Raw genomic sequence first — 15,791 nt, 5'->3', positions numbered from 1 at the left:
CCAGCAGATGGGGCTCACTTATAGCTGAAATCACTGGACATTACACAATTTTATATTACGGACACAAATTATGTTGTACACACACATATTTCTACTGCATGCACATTCGTTTTCAGAGTATATTTGCACACTTTTCATCTCACAAGAAAAATCTATATTTTTAATTTACTGATACAACTGGTTATGGATTTTTTAACGTTATTTTTAATAACTGCATTAATCTCAGAACTACTTTTACATTGTAATAACTGCATTAATCTCAGAACTACTTTTACATTGTATGCCCAGTTTAGATCAAGTTGATAGTAGCAAGAAGAGGGGATCTATTGCTGGGTAATTAAAGAGCCAGCTTTCTAACTAGTTACAGGTTCGTGGGAGCTGTGATGGGGACTATCTCATTACATGCCTTAGAATCACAGAATGCTTTAAAGCCTGCTGCATCCAGTTCCAGTGAAAACAACAGCAGAAAAATCAAATGCAATGCTTTTGGGCAGTGCTTCAATCTATTAAGAAACCTCCAATACTGTTTTGATGTACCAACATCCTTCCCTCCCCTTTTATTTTTTTTTAAGGTCAAAAAAAGGAGGAGTGAAACCTCTTGCTGTATAGCCTGGAAATTCAGTCAGGGAAATGCCCTATTTTTATCACCTACTTTCTCTCTTTCTGAAGGCTTTCCTCGCTACATTATTTTCTCCCCGCTTCCCAGTTATACATGAGCAGTAATTCCCCTAGAAAATAACTGAGCTTCCATTTTAGCTATTCAAATATCTCAGGACGGATTTTGTGAGTGCAGAAGGGCTTTAGCCTGTTCTCTCAGTCCAAGTAAGCAGTGCTGGGAACTCTCTGGTTGATGTCAATCAGAAACATACTGTGCTCAGGTTAAGCAGCAGCAGGGACCCTCAACTGCCTATTTGATAGAAATTTTCCATAATAGAAGACAAATAAAGGAGAAAAGAATTGCAAAATGCAAGAGAATGACTTTGGGTCCATCAAATGCTCACCACCACAGTGGTGAGAAAATAAAACTAAACTTAAACCAAATGCAAATCTATTTCATTATTCATACTTTAGAGCCATAGACAATATATTAAAAAAATTCTGTGACTTCATCTTTGAAGACTCCAGGGGGCTTATCAGACCTGGCTTCTGCACAGGCTAATCCTAATTCTGGATTAAAAACTGTATCTCAAACAAGAGCACCTCTGACTACATGGTTTGGCAGCACCCCCTTGATTTACATGGTGCCTACTGCTGTAGTGCTCCACTGATATTTCTCAACAAACATAATCACAAGAGTATCTTTTCAGACAAAGACATTTCAGACAGCAATTGATTAGCTCTCAACACTCATCAGATTTTAAATAAAACTGGTATGCAGAAAAGAATCTTTCACACGTCACCAATACACAGTGACAAAAGTCAGCCCTAAACCACAAATGTTGTGATGCCAGTTCATTTCTCTAAATGGGTGCCTGGAGTGAAAATACCTCAATCCTAAAACAGGACTCAACAGAAATATACAGAATTTGCAAATCATCACTTGTTAAAGAGCCTAAAAAGCTAATATTGCAAATAATTAGATATTTTAAAAATATTAACCTGCTTCTGCAATATTTTCTTCTAGTGAATGCTGAATTTAACCCTGATATTTTAAATTTAATTTCACACTAACATACTTCTGAGATAATCTCTGAAACTCTAAATTAAGAGAACATAAACACTATAGAAAGCAGCTTAAGACTTTATGGTGATGCTTCCTAATTTCTGCCCTTTACAAATTATTAGAGTTGCCACACTTTTAGAGATCTTTATTTCTTTCTTGATACTGGAGAGACTTTTCTGGCTGCTGATCTAGGAGGGAGGCGAAGCAGTTTGCCTGGGCAGCCACTGATCCCACTGGCCCTGCCTACAGGCAGGACTGCACAGTCCCCAGGAGGAGGAACAGGGGCACAGTGGCCCAAAGTCGCCACGGAGAGGAAGCAGACAACTAAACAGGCAGAGTCTGTCACAAACATCACCCACTTAAAATCTTGGGCTACAGCTACAGCTGAGCAGAGGCATGAAAATGGAAAATGAGTAACAAAACTCATTAGGGAGAAAGGAAGGGAACTAAGGTCTGATCATCTAAAAGATAAAAGGGAAGAAAAGGATTTACTTCCTGTTTTGCCATGTCTCCCAGAAGACTGAAGTAGTGAACACAGCTACTTTCACACAAAGAGAGAAAAAGAGCAGTGAAGTGCTGGGGCTTGTGTGAACAAGTAACAGACATCACCATGTACAGTGGTGAAAGATGTTCAGAAGCATCAGGTCACCTGGATTGCACTTGCTTTTTAGCTGTTTATATGAAACAACCCCAGTTTTCCAAATCTTCTGGTTCTTCCACTATATGACCAATATCTGGTTTTGTAGGGTAATGTTTGTGCTAACACTGACTGACAAGTATTTTGTTTCTCCTAAGAAATCCAGAGTAAGGAGCAGAAAGATTTTAAATGAGAAATATGGTCAAAAGTTCCTGTAGAGGCCAATTTCCATCACATTTCAACTCAACATAGGCAGGTGGTTAAAAAAGCTTAACAGTGACTGTCTCTTTCACTAGCAACAGCATTTTAATTAGTACATTGTTATTAGAATGGATCTGGATGAAAAAACCCAAAGTTATTCTGCAGTAACAGATAGAGAAAGCTGAACACAACCAGTATTTAATATTCCAAACTAACACCAAAACAACTGCTCTTGAGCAACTTGAGAAGTTGGATGAATTCACTCCACTGAACACCTTTGGTACATAGCTCAGTTTATTTGCTTCTGATTTCAACTACTGAATCCAGCAGCAGAAGTACATGTTTTTCTTTTATGGTCCAGACTGGCACAAAATAGCCCCAAAGGTACATCTTTGAAATGTAGTTTTTGTGTGTTACTGGAATATGCCTAAATGGTCATCAGATCCAATTGCTCTCATTTTTCATGACACTTATTATAAGCATGTTTTTCAGCTTTTTCATGTGGATTCTTTTGGTTCCTTAACCCTATGAACAATCTCCTATGAACAATCAGAAGCATTGCATATAATGCAATCTGTCACAAATTTTTGTTTCACATATGCATGACCAAGACATTATTTCTGTCTCTAAAGGCTGCAGAGCCCTGGTAGACTGGGTGAGATCCAGACAGCCCCATCTGTGGCTTTCAGAGTAAGGCCTGTGACCCAAATGCATCTGAAAATGTGTTGTCTTCTGCTGTAACAGCCCTTTGGTAAGGTGACCACCCAGAAGAAGTTAGAACACTGCTGCAATAGTTTTACATTGCATTCATAATTTGACAATTAACACTTTGACATAAGTCTTTGAATTTGCTCATTCTTGTGGCTCCCAAGTGCAGAAGAGTTTTGGCACATCAAATAAACTTCAGTAGACTGACCTTGAACGTTCATTTATTCTTACAGTACACCAGCTATAAAGAAACATACTTAAACATAAAGCCCTTCTCCGAAGAGCTTACATTTGAATGCTTGACAAGACCATGACGAGCAGTAGGAAGGCAGAGGGATCCACACTGAGAAAAGGAAGAATCGCTGTAATAGGAGCACAAGACAACTTCACTTAGCAAGGATACAGTTTGCAGGTTTGTGAGCTTTCCAAGAACTAATTGCTGCTCTTGTGGGTGAAAAAAACAAAAGTGAACACTTAACAGTTTTAAATGGAGCTGAATAAATGTGGAGGAAGAAATAATGTTTGATGCAAAGTGTGAAAAGAAGAAGGTCTCAAGGCTCATATAATTTACAGAGAAGGCAAACAAGAATTGACAGGTCACAGAGATAGGCTAGGCCAGAAATGTAAACAGTTCTGAAGAAACAAGAACAAGCTTAAGAATTTCTCTTGAATCAGAATCTGAAAAGGTGAGAAAAAAAGGATAAAAAGTTAATTTCAGGACAACATAATAAAATATTTAAAAGGCAAGTACTGAAATGTGGCATTTGTACTGAACACACTTGGTTGTCAATGCAAATGCCATAAAGTTTAACATTTTAGTTTGAACAGATGCTTAATTGTATGCACTTAATGAAGCATCGTAAACCAGGAAGATTCCTGATATGGTTGTAAGCAATGTGTTACACTGTGTAATGGCAGGGACAGATATAGGAATCTCAACCTGATTACAGTGAATGGGGTATGGCAGACACAAATAACCAGAGCTGGTATGGTCCTGATTTTTAAAAAGCCTTTAAAAGTTTAAGCAGGCCAAACCGTTTTGTCTGGAAATGACAGTGAAGGTCCTACAGTTCAGAAGGCAGCACTGGCCTTCACCAAGGCAAGAAACGGGTCCTGAGTTATCCCTAATGCAGTCCAGGGATAATTATGGCAAAGAGTGGTGCAGAAAAAGCAGTAACCCTAGAAAGAATTCTCTAATGATGATGAAATTCTTTTTATTTCTGTCCCTTTCACAATGTGAGTCATAAAAAAGGCTAATGACACTTAGAGTACTAGAAGATTCTCAGAAAAATACCCCTTATCACAGATTATATTGAGTTCTTTTCATTTACTGGAGAAATTGGCGGCACAAAACTCTTTCATTACTGTAAAGTGTCCTTAGTGTCCTCTGAAAATTTCACATTCAAATGTAATGACAAAAAGTATGCACTTTGGTTTTATCCATTTTACACACTGATCCCTATCAACTTTTGGAACAGTTTGTTAAGCTAAGATCATATCTAAAGAAAAATTTTCAGTGGCTCAGAGGCTTATGTCATTATGGGCTGCAGCACCAAGAGAAAGCAAGGGTACAAACAGGCATAGTCCTTATCTGCAACTGCCCCTTCAATAGGAAGCCATCAAGCAGCTAAAACACAGGAAAGGAAGATGCTTTAAATGTGTGGAAGGAAAAACAAGAAGCCAATAGCTGCTGCAAACAAGAAAATAATGGAAAACACAAAATCAGCTGCTATCAGTGTATGAAAAAATAGGTACTTGAAATTCTCAGGGGACTTGAGCCACTGTGCATCACAATACTATTAATCTCTGTGAACAAGATGATAACGAAGTTTCAAGGGCAATGGATGCACATAGACATCACTGGCTCTTTCTTTCCCAGAGTTGTTTGCACAGGTGAAGTCGAAACCTGTTCTAGAAGTTCTTGCCATGGCACAGACAGAAAGGTGCCTGCCTGCTCTGCATCTCCCTCATGCACAGTCCCTGTATCCCAGCACAGTTTGTCCTCTCCCTGCTCCTCCACAGCCAGGAGCCTTCACACACGACTTTGCTCAGGTGCTTTGCCAGGGAGATGTCTCAGCAGGCTGCCAAGAGGAGAAAGAGTGCAGGCAAGGGGGGACACCAAACACAGCAGTCCCAAAGAGTCCATAGGCCCTCAAGAGTATGTGGGGAACTGGTGGGCTCTGCTCAGCACTCCTTTTTCTTCCTCAGTGGAAGCACATGCCATGCTAGGTCTCCCGGTTCTGGGGAAGGGGGATGCACAGGGAGCCAAGGTATGGTGCTAATGCTAAAGCTCAAGAGAGTCAACTCACAGGTTTCCAGGACCAGCAGCTATTACTTTTGGTGTCACCTGGAAGCTGTTGTGATATCAATATATTGCAAATTGCTGCATGAGGACATTACACAGCACCTCTGTCTCGATCAGCAAGACCTTGATTTTTCCAACCTCTGTTACAGAAAGTATTAGATCTGTATCATGAACACTAGCACATTATAAATAACTACATTAATTATCTGAAGAGAAGTTAATCGAAAGGTTACACACTATGCTCTCACTGACATTGTTTAATCTTTATGTGCAATATGCATACTAAACAAATCTAGCTCCCGTGCCAAACAGCCAGAAATCCAGGACTCTAAACACAAAACTGCTGAAGTAGGATAATTTCTCATACTTGAGGTTCAGCATTTGTGCATTTTCTGAAATCTTCTATTCTTTTTTTTTAAAGGATCCAGCTATGGAAACACAGTTTGTCAAAGGGCTATTGATCTGTATGTACACTCCTCCTCCCACTTAAATGAGCTGCAAGGGGGAGCTGGGGTGCCTGTTAAACCTAAACCACTTACATCTATTTAAAGGTAGCTTGTGACACGTACTTGAAGAAGGGCTGCTCTGCACGCTCCCCGGCCCGCAGCTCCTTGATGCTCCCGGCCATGCTGCAGGAGGCATCCAATCAGAGCGGCTGCCACTGAGGCCAGGGAGGCGGCCAGGAGTTTGATTTTCTATTCCAGCAGCAGTGCAGGGGATGTAAGGCAGCGAGTGTGTACAGCACGAATAATGAATTGTACTAATTCACAGAAATTCACTTTTTTTGCTGTCACACACTGCTCTTTTTTCTATAGACCAAGACTTTGAAAGTTCATTTTTATGTGTCATTTACTTCCCCAGGGTGTAGAGCCTGCTAAAAATATCACCATTTCTTCTCCTCTGATAACAGATTATTTATGCAAAGGCAGAATAATTATTCTTGACATACTGGAAGAACCCCCCTGCTCCCCCCAACTACCCCCAGCTAAGGTAGCTTTAAATGATACTTTCATGAAATACAGCAAAGGTCAATATTGTCAGCTAAAGCTCAACATTGAACATGAGTCTTCCGAACTCAGGATGCTGGAAATCTTGTTAAAGGAAGGAAATTATTTTGCAGTTGTATAGGATATTTGATGTGAAAGCATGAAGGGAACATGACTAGGACAATGAGGTTTCTGTAACCAGTTACCCCATTCAACCCTGAAGAAAATGAAGTAAGATCTGTATGGTGTAGAAATATAGTAGCAATTAAACCAGGCAGAAATATATGTGGGGGAAATCCTGACAACTGGCATCAAGAGGTTAACTCTTCTTTTCTTTTTAATCAGTAACTAGTTCTGTCATCTTTTGGTTCAGTGCAAAAATCTCCCCAGAGAAGCGCCTCCATTCTTTGAATGTCCATAAGGCAATTAGGTTTTACATTTTTAAAACTGAAGGGTTTTACAGGATGAGCCAATTTATATGTTTCCATAATAAGAAAAGACTCAGGGCTACTGAAGTATCTATTTCAAAATGGCTTAGGTGGTGCATTATTGAATCTTACAAAGCCAAGGGGCTTCCAGGTCCCAGAGTCTTTAACAGTCATTTTGAAAGAACTACCTGGGCAGAATACAGAACATCTTCATTTTTGGAAACCTGTAAAGCAGCCATTTCCTATTTGGAGTTCCTTCAACATGGGCAGTATAGAGCACTGTAAAGAGAGGCCCTGGCTGGAACACAGGCACCCAGAGGTAGAAGGGTGCTCCCACAGCACTGGGTGGTTATGTTTCTTTGCTCAAGAGCTTTTTTATTGTCTCAATAAATGCTGGTTGAGTCCCAACCATAAAAAACAATTGGGTGGATATAGCTGTGAGCAAAAATGGGTGATAGCTTTCAAACTGGAATAGTGTAACAGCTCTATCTACCAATTAAAGCCATTCAGTGAACAAATCTGATGATTAACTGGATATGTAATTAAGCCTTTATTATTAGTCTAATTGGATGGTTAGGGGAATTATTAAAGCTGTTAAGATTCTGTGTAGCAAGCTGACTGTTCAGTACAGGCAATATGAAATTCAGCTCATTACAAGCAAGGCCAAATGAATATATTTGAGTAGAAATTTGAGACAGCTGCATCCAAGTCTTTCAAAACAAACCCAAACAAACCTTAAAGTCATGAGTTCAGCTCAGCAGAGAGAGATACAATGCCCCACTCAAATATGCATGGCAAAAAGCCAAGCACAGACCCATTTCCAGGAGGCTAAGGAGAGGGGACATCTTCTGCTGTGATGCTGGCTAAGGCATCTTCCCTTCCCTCAACTCCCATTCCTGACACCAGGAGAAAGATGAAGCTTTGCAACAGAGGCATCTGACCAGCCAGGCAGCCGGAACACAATCCTGAAGCATTATGAGGAACAGAAGACTGTTGATTGCTGAAAGAACTTGGTGCTCCAAAATCTGGTCTTGGGAACTTAAAAGAATAAGAGGGAAGGAATGTGCAGAACACTGTGTAGCAAAACACTGAGATTTCTGTGAGCACTTAGTCCATGTTCCGCCTGTCCCAGGTCAAAGTCTGGACTCAGCAAGAGTAACGTGCTGAGCTGAGAGTTGAGAACCAGGCCTTTCAAGTCCCTTACCAACAGCAGAAGTCACTCAGCCTTGCCTCCTTACCAAAAAAATTAATAACAAAGAAACTGATAAGGAAATTGCCAGGCTTACCTGGTGAATGAGAAGGTAATTTAAGTAGCATGCAGGCAAGAGGAATGATATCTGTTCAAGAGTTACCTCAACTAGCAGGCACAGGTTGTACCAAGGGAAGACCCTCAGTCCTGTGTATCAGCAGCCCAAATATGCAGCAAAATTCTAAAGACGACAGAGATATAGACACCTCTTCTGCCTGCAATTAACGTCAGTGGAGAACCCCACCACCACACTCCAGTTGCAATCAAACTGTTTTAAAACTGCCAAAAGCAAGATGACAATGCTGTTGCACGCATAAGAATATATCTAACTCTCTGTGGAAACCAGAGATAGATCTGATATGCTTTAACACTCTGGATAAGATAAATCTTGTAAGTGACTGTAAAAATTATGCAAAATGTTACAGAACTCACAGTATGTGTTTTGAGTCTGATTTAAGTTCTTCTCTTCCTCAGTATGAGCTACACACTATTACTGCTATGAACAAATTTCATTCAGGGGTAGTTTCCTCAGTTCAAAACCATGCAACAAATACTATTCTGTGTGAGAAAGTCTGGTACAGACTGGGCACCCACACCTCCAATTAAATAAACACAATGAAGTGAAAGAAAATAACATATGATTCTATTAATTCAAAAACTTAACGTAAGAGTAACGTAAAGAAATTGCAACTAAAATATATGGTGGTCACAAATAAATTAGCATACATTAGAGAGCATATGCTAACATTAATAGTCAAAATCTACAGATTCCATTTTGTCTATACATATGAGATTAGTTTAGTGCTGCTAAAGATCTCTTAAACCAAAATAAAATAGCAGTGTGTAACTCACTTAAAATAAAAGGGCATGTTAAGTATATAAAAACCAACAAAATTTCAGTTTCTCTTTGCTATAGAGTTGTATAGCTAAAGATCTTAAAAATCCTTCTCTTGTCCATTAAATTACATTTTCTACTTTCACGTTTCCTTATTTTGTACAGTATCATGTCAATGTTTAATTAATAACCAAAGAAAAAAAAATCATTTTATAATTTGAAATCATTTACTTCATGTATTTAAAAACACCTGAAGAACAAATAATCCAAAGATTTTCTCAAAAACTCTGCTGTAATGCAATTTGAGTTTTTGTATTCAAATTGACATAAATATAATTAAATCTTCTACTTTGAAACCAGAATCCTGTGATGTAAGAAAACATAGAAGGAAGGAGTTCACTACAGAAAGGCACTTAGTCACAAAAATATACATTAAGAGAACATATATTAGAAAGGGCCTTGGAGCAGCTGCAGTTAGAAGAGCAAACCAAGAGAATGTGCTTGCAGGACAACATGGATAGAGCATTGTTCAAACAGAAAGAAACCCTAAAGCATCTCATACAGGCGACTCAATAACGTGACACATAAAGCTCTTCAAAGGCGCGTTCCTCTTGCTGTCCTCGATAAAACCTCGTAAAGGCAACAAAAGAAGTGGAAAGACCATACTGCACACAGCATTTAACATGGGAGAGCTCATCTGGGCCAGGCCTCCAGATGTACCTTATGCTATGAATTTTCCCAGAAAACATTGGAAAAAATATCTCCTTCAAGTTATTGCAATGTTTCAATTTTATTTATTTTTCCAGTAGTTAAACATTTCATGTTTATAAAATCCTTTGAAGTTTATATAAAATAAGTAATAGACTTGTGTGAAAACCACTGTCACAGAGTTAATTATAAGCAGGCACTGAGCATTTCTACAAGCAAAATTGTTTTCTGTTCTTTTAGGCTCTGACAGGAAAATTGTAGGCTGATGAAAACCAGTTGGTAGCTCATAATCCCTTATTGCCAAAAACCGGGTATGCATATCTGTACTGGTGTGTCTTCACAGACCACAGTGCCTCTGCCTACAGCAAACTGCCAAAATTGAACTTTGAACAGCTCAAAGAAAAACACCATCTTGTAGCATGAAAAAAATCAAAGGAAAAACAAATGAACTGACCAACCCCACAAATATTTACATTTTGGTGATAATTCATCCTCTCTGGGTTGAGGTGAGCGTTTCTGAGGTCAGCCTTCCAGGACATTAAAGCAAATTGGAAGACTTCCATACATTTTCATAAGTTGCCAAATAAACCTCATGAGAAATAAAAAAAAAGAAAATCCAAGACCACTGGAAAAAGAAAATACCCCCGGTATAAAGATGACATTGCGACTTATTGAATATATTGCAACAACCCTCAAGAGAAAGCTGAATCAAACCTGCTATTTCACTTCTTTTTTCTCCTAGAAGAAAGATGAAGACCTCTCATTCATCAAAGCAGGCAACTTTATTTTAAAGGAATGTAGGAAAAAATCCTAACAAAAATATTCCAGAGTAAGAAAATTTCAAGTGTCATCAGCTAGTTTTTTCCAAGAATCATCCTCCCCTTTATTACAAAGCACACACAACACACATTTGTTTAACAACAGAAGCTATCCCTTGGCATCCTTGCACAGAAGGGGCTCTGCAGTGAGTGTCTGGCTCAGGGACAAGCCCATGCTCTCCAAGCTGACCAAGGGGCCACAGGCATGGACAGCTGTGTGCTCCCAGATCCAGAAAAGATTTTGCACTGGGCTGCTGTAAGTAGCACCTACACATCATGGACAAGGATGAGTGAGTTTCTTCTGCCCCTCTATTCAATAGTCTGTAAGGGACTAAGACTCCTTAGTAAACAGCAGGTTAATTAATACTATAATCATCATTTAGGAAACAAGGATTTTAAATTCCATCGTGCATATTTTAGTTTAAACCTGATTTGCAATATTACACAAAATCTTTCTGAAGTGGAAAATAATTTCATAAAAAATAATATATCCTCAACAAGTTAACAAAATTTTATTCTCAATAGAGTCTCTAAAAATATACTCAGTGATGCAAATATCCATGACAAATAAAGCATATAGAACCAAAATTTCTAAAGCTGTGCAAAATATTAGGCAGGGTATAGGGCCAGCTGGAGAATGTCATTCATTAAAAAATATACGTGAAAATTCCCTGTCCCAAAGGCTTCTCATAGCACTTCTAATTTTATTAAAGTTAAAAGATATTTCATTCATTTCAAGTTTTGGAAGAAAGCTGTAGATGGAAGCAGTGCCTTAAGAGACAAAGAAAGAAAATATTTTGAAAACCTATTTTCATCCATTCATACTAATTCTAATTCATCTTTTTCCACATAGGAGCCTTGTAAAAGCCAAGAACAAAGAGTGAGATATCTTTCCACCGTATATTGTTCTGCATTGCTTCCTACATATGGGTATGGTCTTTAAATGACTCCAAACCCGCTCCTTTAATTATTCCCAAGAAAGCCTAATTTCAAAGTTTTGCTGTAATGCTTTGAGAACTACACTAAATGTCTTTGTCAAACAATTTGCCTGTATTTGTCCCTTTACACTGTAAGGACAGCACCTGTCATTATTGTCAGACATACAGGGCTCAAAAATAGAAGCATCTCAAGTACACAAAATAACGTGATTTCATCAATGCACACAGTTTCTGATTCTCCATGAAGTTTGACCCGCACAGCGTGATGTACAAAAAGGTATTAATATTTGAACTTCAAAATAACAAAACAGGACCTGTCTGAATGAAATCCTCTCTTTGGTAACTTAATGCTTTGAGAATATAAAAAACAGGATTGACATTGGGAAATTTTGTAACTTGGTATGCAAGAGCAAGGCACTCCTCAGAAAGCTTTCCTTAAAACCATCAAAGAGTTTAACCAGAGAAAAAGTACATTTTCTTTCTACATTAATTTTACCTGCTTGACTAGTCGGCTACTAGAACTTTTTGTATTTGGAATTCACTACTTGCAGCAATAAAAAAAGCATAAATCTTACAGAGCTACACAAAGGTCAAATGAGACACAATAACCTAAAAAGTATCCTGAGGCACTGTAGGTCTGGGACACTGATGAGAGCTGCTTCCAAGCTCATACCTTTTATATAGCCCAGTCTCTGTGCACGACAGATATCAGAGTTCCCACCTTCTTATTCTTCCCCAAAAAGCACGAGAAAGTGAGTACTGAGAAAGTAAAATCAAGCCTGAAAAGGGAATGCATGATTCTTAAAAACAACACCTTGAAAACTGAAGACTAAATGGATTTTTTATAAAATAACAGAACTAAAAAAGAAGAAATGTGAAATATTCATATATTTTAGCTGTCCCTCAAATATTTACAGCACTGCTTTCCCCTACATCCATAAAAATAGTTAGCAGTCACTGTAGTAGAAGGTGAAAATACAACTACCGAAATAAAATTATGTTGTTGAGACTATATCAGAACCATGGAACATTCTTCACATAAGGGAGAAGCTTCTTCAAGAAACATGACTGGGTGAATGATGTGCTATAAAAATCCTAGAAGACCATATATCAAGAGTAAATGCATCTACAAGTAAAATTCAGCTTGAGCTTCAATTAGCCATAGTTTAGAAACAAGGTAATTGAGAACTGCTGTACAGAGCAATACCATCTACGATTTTAAGTGGCTAGAGCAGAACCTGTCAGCTTACAAGAAATGACTGCTGGTATACACCAAAATAGGGAAGCTACTCAGAAAAGTGTCAGTGCTCAGGGTATCCAAGAGTCTCTTGTAAAACGTGAAACAAATATGGAATTACTAGAAGTCCAGATACAGCTTCTAATCACTAGATTTATATCTAAATTTGTATCACTAACTCATCCTGGAACCCTAAATTAGTGGTCCTTGCCTTAGCTACCTCTTGGGAATTGTGACCTACATCAGCAGAACTAGCAAAGACTCTTGATGTCGTGTTTGCTGGTAGTTGAAAAAGCATTCACCACATCCCTAAAATCAAAAACAAAACCAGGCAGCCAGAGTAAGACTAAAGAGGGATATGACAATCAAACCATTTTGCAGTGGAGAAGCGAGAAAACCTTTTTCAAAATAGCACAATTAAATGCTGGTTTTTGTAGGAAGCTCAAGGTAGGGTTTTCTACATGTATCTGGTTTAACTATGTCATTCTCATCCCACCCTCTGCATCCAGCACTCTTCCCAATAATTTTCTTCTCAGGCTGAACTCTGTAAGTGATTACTTTTTACCCTTTCTTTCCTGTGTCTTCATTGACTAAAGCTAGAGAAGTCTCTGCCCTTGTCTTTCTTCCATATCAAGTTTACAACCCAAGAGCATCTGATGGCTATTCCTGCAAGAACACGTCAGTGGAAGCTCTGAAGTGAGCACTATTATTAACTAGACCAAACCATAATAACCCTCTGGAACACAGTTCAAGAATTTTGGCCAAACTTTTTCAGCTATTACTTGCCATCTCCTTGTTCAAACATTCAGCCAATACATCAGAAATTGAAAAACAGTCTCTAAGAAGAATTGTGTACTAAAAAGTTTCTGGTCTGCAGTGTGGGGTGAATATTTAGAAGCTGTTGGAATAAATAGCTATAATTTTGGCATCATGTAAAAGTGTTTCTGCTTTGCTGGCATAGATTTGTAAATCCATGCATGTTTTGCAGTTGTTACATGAGCAACAGCTCTCAGGATAAACACTTCTATACGAGTGTGGTCTTCAAGCCTTTTACTGTGAAATAAAGACCTTGCAAGGTCAGCTGTAGAGCAAGGGCAGAGCCAGCAGCTCCATGCAGAGGCATCAAGCTGCAGTATGTGTAGTTCACATGCAGGACTCCAAGGAAACTCTGGAAACAGCGGGTCAAAGGAGAAAAAGGAAGAAGCATTACAGCATCAGCTAGGTCATGGTCTTAGCAGCTGAGCAGCAAGAGAGGACGTGAGGACTGCTGCAAATGAGAGGGGAACAAAACCACAACAAAACACACAGAAAACAAGCTTTCTGTGAGCTCTTGAATACAGTCTCAAACCCATCAGTGGCTTGTGACTGATTTTTAAAGAAGGAGCTAAATGTGCTTAGCAACCACAAGCAGCAAACACAGCACTGAAAGGTCAAGAAACATAGCATAAAAATAATAATCTAAATGTAAAGGGCAAATTCTCACTTGTGGTTTTTCTGCTGAGCAGACCTACCCCTTAATCAAAACTGTTCAAATAAATGTACAGATTAGCCTCGATTATTCAGTCTCCGGTTATTTGAAATTCCAGGATAAGCAAAGATGTATTGCCTTACTTGCTGAAGCTATTTTTACTAGGAAATGTATTTTCCTTAAAGATTTTAAGAAATGTGTTATGCAAAGGCAAAACAGAAGTTGGGGATATCCTCTAGTGTTTAGCAATGATATTGCTTAATATTTCTACATAATGATTTCCAGACCTGTGTCAATGTGCTTAGAGAAAGGCAGTGAAGGGCAGAACTATTGCACTGTGAGAAACATGCCCAAGGTCAAAAATAGGACCCAGGTCTCCTAATTTTAATTGTGGTGTTGCATAGATCATGTCTAAGCTGTACAAGGGAGGACAAAGTCTTCAAATGAGCACGGAACAAGCTGGGTCCTAGCACAAGACAAGAGCAGCACCTTGTCCTGTGCGAGGCAGTGTGGTGCCTGTGGGGCCCAGTGCTGTGCTGGCACACCTGTGCTGATTTGGGACTGGATCTATATGGCACCATGCAGACACAGAATTCTGGGAGCCCTCCCCAGTCACACTGCATCAAACCACACCGATGGTTCCCACCTCCTTGCTACCCAGCAGAGCCATTGCCTGCACTGTACACACAGCTGCAGAGGATACTAGCCAGGGGCAACACTCAAAATATGGAACAAGCACCCCTAACAGCCTCCATTTGGAAAATCTAAGCTAAATAGGTTAATTTTTAATAAATTACAAAGTACTTCACCGTTCTTGCTGACTTCAACATTCGCTTATTAGCTCAGCAACACTTACAGCAAATATTTCAATCCAAAGGGAGATTTATGCCCTGCAAATTTATTTTTTTAGGTCTTGGTCATCTTCCTCCCTAGCCTTTGAGGTTAAACAGCTTAAATGCAGCTGTTAATCATCTCCCTTGATGAAGTTAATGAGCACATCACACCCTCATCTGAATCCTACCTATTGGGAAGAAATCCAAAACAGCACCTAATTTAGGGCTGCCAATGTAAGACTACCAGAGTTCGGACTCATGTTAAAGTTCATGTTCCAGTCTATGTACTCAATCATTGTCTTTTCATGTTCTTACTTAATTTTTGCTACACAATTATCTCTGCAGATATGAACTATCCGAATAAATCTGCAAGGCCCCTTCCACACACAGAATTATATTCCTCCTAAACTTCTATCCTTTCCAGAGAGAACCTAATCCATTTATATAATTTATCCCTACTTGTTGATCCAAAAATACCTGACTTCTCGTTATATGTTTAGCTGTGAGCTCAGAAAGCAGATAGTCCTTACACAAGAGTTTGAAAATACTCCAGAAATACTAAATAAATCCTTTTTTTAAAATTGAAAAACAATTTAAAGAAATTTAAATTCACATGGAAGTACATAATTAATTTAATTGTAACATTAGGGCTAAATAAAAATTTAAATTGTTTGCATTGTGAAGCAGGTATAAAATGTGTGCATTAATTACATATCACAGCAGTTTGATTCTCAATTATAACTTGATAGCCATATTAAAAGAGGAGGTTTATCACAC

General features: G+C 38.7%; 1 long non-coding RNA gene across 2 annotated transcripts in view; it reads right to left on the bottom strand.

Moving 5' to 3' along the window:
- Nucleotides 1-15,098, bottom strand: part of LOC138117013 (uncharacterized) — a 31,095-nt gene extending 15,997 nt beyond the window's left edge. For both annotated transcript variants that reach the window (XR_011154454.1, XR_011154453.1), the window contains exon 1: nt 15,038-15,098. This is a non-coding gene — a long non-coding RNA (uncharacterized lncRNA). The remainder of the gene's footprint in view (nt 1-15,037) is intronic.
- Between the last annotated feature and the right edge of the window lie 693 nt (nt 15,099-15,791).

The sequence above is a fragment of the Aphelocoma coerulescens genome, chromosome 11, assembly GCF_041296385.1.
Source record: "Aphelocoma coerulescens isolate FSJ_1873_10779 chromosome 11, UR_Acoe_1.0, whole genome shotgun sequence".
NCBI classification, from domain to species: Eukaryota; Metazoa; Chordata; class Aves; order Passeriformes; family Corvidae; genus Aphelocoma; species Aphelocoma coerulescens.
This window is presented reverse-complemented; position numbering and strand designations above follow the sequence as displayed.